Raw genomic sequence first — 5964 nt, 5'->3', positions numbered from 1 at the left:
CCGCTCAGTCTCAAGCTTTTAACTTGACACCTTCACGCCACAAGCAGAGGGTTAGGGACAGCTTGGTTTAGACACTTAAGCCAGGATTTTATTCCTTTGGGCCCTCCTATCCACTGATGCTCAAAGCCTTGGATCATTTTTGTCCTTGCCTTTTGGTTTTAAGGGCTATTGGCTTTTTGCTCTTGCCTTTTGGTTTAAAGAGCTTTTGGCTTTTTCTGCTTGCTTTTTCTTTCTCTTTCTCTTTTTTTTTTCTTTTTTTTCGCCATTTTTCTTTTCTTTTTTTTGCAAGCTATTGTATTCACTGCTTTTTCTTGCTTCAAGAATCAATTTTATGATTTTTCAGATTATCAATAACATTTCTCCTTTTCATCATTCTTTCAAGAGCCAACATATTTAACATTCATAAACAACAAATTCAAAAGACATATGCACTGTTCAAGCATTCATTCAGAAAATAAAACGTATTGTCACCACATCAAAATAATTAAACTAATTTCAAGGATGAATTCAAAATTCATGTACTTCTTGTTCTTTTGTAATTAAAACATTTTTCATTTAAGAAAGGGGATGGATTCATAGGATATTCATAGCTTTAAGACATAGACACTTAAATTCTAATGATCATGTAATAAAGACACAAACATAAATAAATCATAAGGCTCAAAAACCGAAAAATAGGAAAATAAGAACAAGGAGATTAAGGAACGGGTCCACCTTAGTGAGCGTGGCGTCTTCCTCTTCTTGAAGAACCAATAGTGCTTTTGAGCTCCTCTATGTCTCTTCCTTGTCTTTGTTGCTCCTCCCTCATAGCTCTTTGATCTTCTCTAATCTCATGGAGAATGATGGAGTGCTCTTGGTGTTCCATCCTTAGTTATCCCATGTTGGAACTTAATTCTCCTAGGGAGGTGTTGATTTGCTCCCAATAGTTCTGTGGAGGGAAGTGCATCCCTTGAGGCATCTCAGGGATTTTATGGTGAGGAATTTCCTCATGCTCTTATTGAGGTCCATGATCTCTTGTTTGCTCTGTCCTTTTCTTAGTGATGGGCTTGTCCTCATCAATGAGGATGTCTCCCTCTATGTCAATTCCAGCCGAATCGCAGAGGTGGCAAATGAGGTGAGAAAAGGCTAACCTTACCAAAGTGGAGGACTTGTCAGCCACCTTGTAGAGTTCTTGAGGTATAATCTCATGAACTTTCACTTCCTCTCCAATCATGATACTATGGATCATGATGGCCCGATCTACAGTAACTTCAGACCGGTTGCTAGTAGGAATAATTGAGCGTTGGATAAATTCTAACCATCCTCTAGCTACAGGCTTAAGGTCCGGTCTTCTCAATTGAACCGGCTTGCCTCTTGAGTTAACTTTCCATTGAGCTCCTTCCACACATATGTCAATGAGGACTTGGTCCAACCTTTGATCAAAGTTGACCCTTCTAGTGTAGGGGCGTGTGTTTTCTTGCATCATTGGCAAGTTGAACGCCAGCCTTACATTTTCCGAACTGAAATCTAAGTATTTCCCCCGAACCATGGTAAGCCAATTCTTTGGATTCGGGTTCATACTTTGATCATGGTTCCTAGTGATCCATGCGTTTGCATAGAACTCTTGAACCATTAAGATCCCGACTTGTTGAATAGGATTAGAGAGAACTTCTCATCCTCTTCTTCTAATCTCTTATCGGATCTCCGGATATTCGCTCTTTTTGAGCTTAAAAGGGACCTCAGGGATCACCTTTTTCTTGGCCACAACCTCATAGAAGTGGTCTTGATGGACCCTTGAGATGAATCTCTCCATCTCCCATGACTCAGAGGTGGAAGCAATTGCCTTCCCTTTCCTCTTTCTTGAGGTTTCTCTGGCCTTAGGTGCCATTAATAGTTAAGAAAAAACACAAAGCAATGCTTTTACCACACCAAACTTAAAAGTTTTGCTCGTCCTCGAGCAAAAGAAGAAAGGAAGTAGTAGAAGAAGAAGAAAATGGAGGAGATGGAGGGAGAAGGTATATTCAGCCAAGGGGAGGAGTGGTGGTTGTAATGTGTGAAAATGGAGTAGTGTTGAGGGGTATATATAGGGGTGGGGAGAAGGGTAGGTTTTGGCCATTAGGGTTGGGTTTGGAAGGAAAAAGAATTTGAATTTTGGAGGTAGTGGGGTTTCTGGGGAAGAGTGGATGGATGTGAGTGGTTAAGGGTATTTGGAGAAGAGGTATAGAGGTGATTGGTGAAGGGTATTTAGGGAAGAGAGTTATGAAAAGGTGTGAAGAGGAGAGAAGAAGAGGTGGGGTAGGTAGGGATCCTGTGGGGTCCACAGATCCAGTGGGTTAAGGACTTAGCATCCCTGTTCCAATTAGGCATGCAAAACACCCTTAGAATGCATGTCTGGCGTTAAACGCCAGCTTGCTGCTTGTTTCTGGCGTTTAACGCCAATTCCATGCTCTGTTCTGGCGTTAAACGCCAGTCTGGTGCTTGTTTCTGGCGTTTAACGCCAGCTTGATGCTTTTTTCTGGCGTTAAACGCCAGTTTGATGCTTCTTACTGGCGTTTAAATGCCAGTAAGCTCTTCCTCCAGGGTGAGCTATTTTTAATGCTGTTTTTCATTCTGTTTTTGATTCTTCAGTTATTTTTGTGACTTTACATGATCATCAACCTAAGGAAAGTATAGAATAGCAATGGAAAATAAATAGATATAATTAAATAACATTGGGTTGCCTCCCAACAAGTGCTTCTTTAAAGTCAATAGCTTGACAGTGAGCTCTCATGGAGCCTCACAGATGTTCAGAGCATTGTTGGGACCTCCCAACACCAAACTTAGAGTTTGAATGTGGGGGTTCAACACCAAACTTAGAGTTTGGTTGTGGCCTCCCAACACCAAACTTAGAGTTTGACTGTGGGGGCTTTGGTTGACTCTGCACTGAGAGAAGCTTTTTATGCTTCCTCTCCATGGTTACAGAAGGAGATCCTTGAGTTTTAAACACAAGGTTGTCCTCATTCAGTTGAAGGACCAACTCTCCTCTGTCCACATCAATCACAGCTTTTGCTGTGGCTAGGAAGGGTCTTCCAAGGATGATGGATTCATCCTCATCCTTCCCAGTGTCTAGGATTATAAAATCAGCAGGGATGTAAAGACCTTCAACCTTTACTAACAAGTCCTCTACTAATCCATAAGCCTGTTTCATTGATTTGTCTGCCATCTCTAGTGAGATTCTTGCAGCTTGTACCTCAAAGATTCCCAGTTTCTCCATTACAGAGAGTGGCATGAGGTTTATCCCTGATCCAAGGTCACACAGAGCCTTCTCAAAGGTCATGGTGCCTATGGTACAAGGTATGAAGAACTTTTCGGGATCCGATTTCTTCTGAGGCAATGTCTGCCTTATCAATTCACTGAGTTCATTGGTGAACAAGGGGGTTCATCCTCCCAAGTATCATTACCAAATAAACTGGCATTCAACTTCATGATGGCTCTTAGATATTTAGCAACCTGCTCTTCACTGATGTCTTCATCCTCTTCAGAGGAAGAATAGTCATCAGAGCTTATGAATGGTAAAAGGAGGTTCAATGGAATCTCTATGGTCTCTAGATGAGCCTCAGATTCCTTTGGTTCCTCAAAGGGAAACTCCTTATTGGTCAGTGAACGTCCCAGGAGGTCTTCCTCACTAGGATTCACGTCCTTCTCCTCCTCTTTGGGTTCGGCCACACCAAGTAAGGTTATGGCCTTGCACTCTCTTTTTGGATTCTCTTCTGTATTGCTTGGGAGAGTACTAGGAGGAGTTTCAGTGACTCTTTTACTCAGCTGGCCCACTTGTGCCTCCAAATTTCTAATGCAGGACCTTGTTTCATTCATGAAACTTAGAGTGGCCTTAGATAGATCAGAGATTATATTTGCTAAGCTAGATGGATTCTTCTTAGAATTCTCTGTCTGTTGCTGAGTAGATGATGGAAAAGGCTTGCTATTGCTAAACCTGTTTCTTCCACCATTATAAAAGCCTTGTTGAGGCTTTTGTCGATCCTTCCATTTGAAATTTGGATGATTTCTCCATGAGGGATTATAGGTGTTTCCATAGGGTTCACCCATGTAATTCACCTCTGTTATTGCAGGGTTCTCAGGATCATAAGCTTCTTCTTCAGAAGATGCCTCTTTAGTACTGTTGGATGCGGTTTGCAATCCATTCAGACTCTGAGAAATCATATTGACTTGTTGAGTCAATATTTTATTTTGACCCAATATGGCATTCAGAGTATCAATTTCAAGAACTCCCTTCCTCTGAGGCGTCACATTACTCACAGGATTCCTTTCAGAAGTGTACATGAACTGGTTATTTGCAACCATGTCAATGAGTTCCTGAGCTTCTGCAGGCGTTTTCTTTAGGTGAATGGATCCACCTGCAGAATGGTCCAATGACATCTTAGATAATTTAGACAGACTATCATAGAATATATCCAGGATGGTCCATTCTGAAAGCATGTCAGAAGGACACTTTTTGGTCAGTTGCTTATATCTCTCCCAAGCTTCATAGAGAGATTCACCTTCTTTCTGTTTGAAGGTTTGAACATCTACTCTAAGTTTGCTAAGCTTTTGAGGAGGAAAAAACTTGGCTAAGAAAGCCGTGACCAGCTTATCCCAAGAGTTCAGGCTATCTTTAGGTTGAGAGTTCAACTATATTCTAGCTTTGTCTCTTATAGCAAACAGGAAAAGCATAAGCCTGTAGACCTCGGGATCAACCCCATTGGTCTTAACAGTATCACAGATCTGCAAGAATTCAGTTAAGAACTGAAAAGGATCTTCTGATGGAAGTCCATGAAACTTACAATTCTGTTGCATCAGAGAAACTAATTGAGGCTTTAGCTTAATATTTTATTTTAACCCAATATGGCATTCAGAGTATCAATTTCAAGAACTCCCTTCCTCTGAGGTGTCCCATTACTCACAGGATTCCTTTCAGAAGTGTACATGAACTGGTTATTTGCAACCATGTCAATGAGTTCCTGAGCTTCTGCAGGCGTTTTCTTTAGGTGAATGGATCCACCTGCAGAATGGTCTAATGACATCTTAGATAATTTAGACAGACCATCATAGAATATATCCAGGATGGTCCATTCTGAAAGCATGTCAGAAGGACACTTTTTGGTCAGTTGCTTGTATCTCTCCCAAGCTTCATAGAGGGATTCACTTTCTTTCTGTTTGAAGGTTTGAACATCCACTCTAAGCTTGCTAAGCTTTTGAGGAGGAAAGAACTTGGCTAAGAAAGCCGTGACCAGCTTATCCCAAGAGTTCAGGCTATCTTTAGGTTGAGAGTCCAACCATATTCTAGCTCTGTCTCTTACAGCAAACAGGAAAAGCATAAGCCTGTAGACCTCGGGATCAACCCCATTGGTCTTAACAGTATCACAAATCTGCAAGAATTCAGTTAAGAACTGAAAAGGATCTTCTGATGGAAGTCCATGAAACTTACAATTCTGTTGCATCAAAGAAACTAATTGAGGCTTTAGCTCAAAATTGTTTGCTCCAATGGCAGGAATTGAGATGCTTCTTCCATGCAAGTTGGAATTTGGTACAGTAAAGTCACCAAGCATCTTCCTTGCACCTCCACCATTGTTATTATTTTCGGCCATGTCTCCTTCTTTTTCAAAAATTTCTGTCAGATTTTCTCCAGAGAGTTGTGCTTTAGCTTCCCTTAGCTTCCTCTTCAGAGTCCTTTCAGGTTCAGGATCAGCTTCAACAAGAATATTCTTATCCTTGTTCCTGCTGATATGAAAAAGAAGAGAACAGAAAAGAAAATATGGAATCCTCTATGTCACAATATAGAGATTCCTTATATGAGTATAAGAAGAGAAGGATGGAAGAAAGAAAAAATAAGAATTCGAACACAGAGGAGAAGAGTTGATTCGAATTTTTGAGTAGAAGAGAAGTGTTAGTAAATAAATAAATAATTAGAGGGAGATGAGAGATGGAAGAATTCGAAAATAAAATAAAATA

The 5964-nt window shown here is 40.7% G+C and overlaps 2 non-coding genes across 2 annotated transcripts; both read left to right on the top strand.

Moving 5' to 3' along the window:
• The first annotated feature begins 4446 nt into the window (after positions 1-4446).
• LOC112788011 (small nucleolar RNA R71) lies at positions 4447-4554 on the top strand. Its single transcript, XR_003195392.1, has one exon. It is a non-coding gene; the product is annotated as a small nucleolar RNA R71 (small nucleolar RNA).
• A 536-nt stretch (positions 4555-5090) lies between these two features.
• Positions 5091-5198, top strand: LOC112787622 (small nucleolar RNA R71). Its single transcript, XR_003195025.1, has one exon. It is a non-coding gene; the product is annotated as a small nucleolar RNA R71 (small nucleolar RNA).
• The last annotated feature ends 766 nt before the right edge of the window (positions 5199-5964 follow it).

This window comes from Arachis hypogaea, chromosome 20 (assembly GCF_003086295.3).
Source record: "Arachis hypogaea cultivar Tifrunner chromosome 20, arahy.Tifrunner.gnm2.J5K5, whole genome shotgun sequence".
NCBI classification, from domain to species: domain Eukaryota; kingdom Viridiplantae; phylum Streptophyta; class Magnoliopsida; order Fabales; family Fabaceae; genus Arachis; species Arachis hypogaea.
The sequence above is the reverse complement of the archived record's forward strand: the minus strand, read 5'-3'. Positions and strand labels throughout refer to the sequence as shown.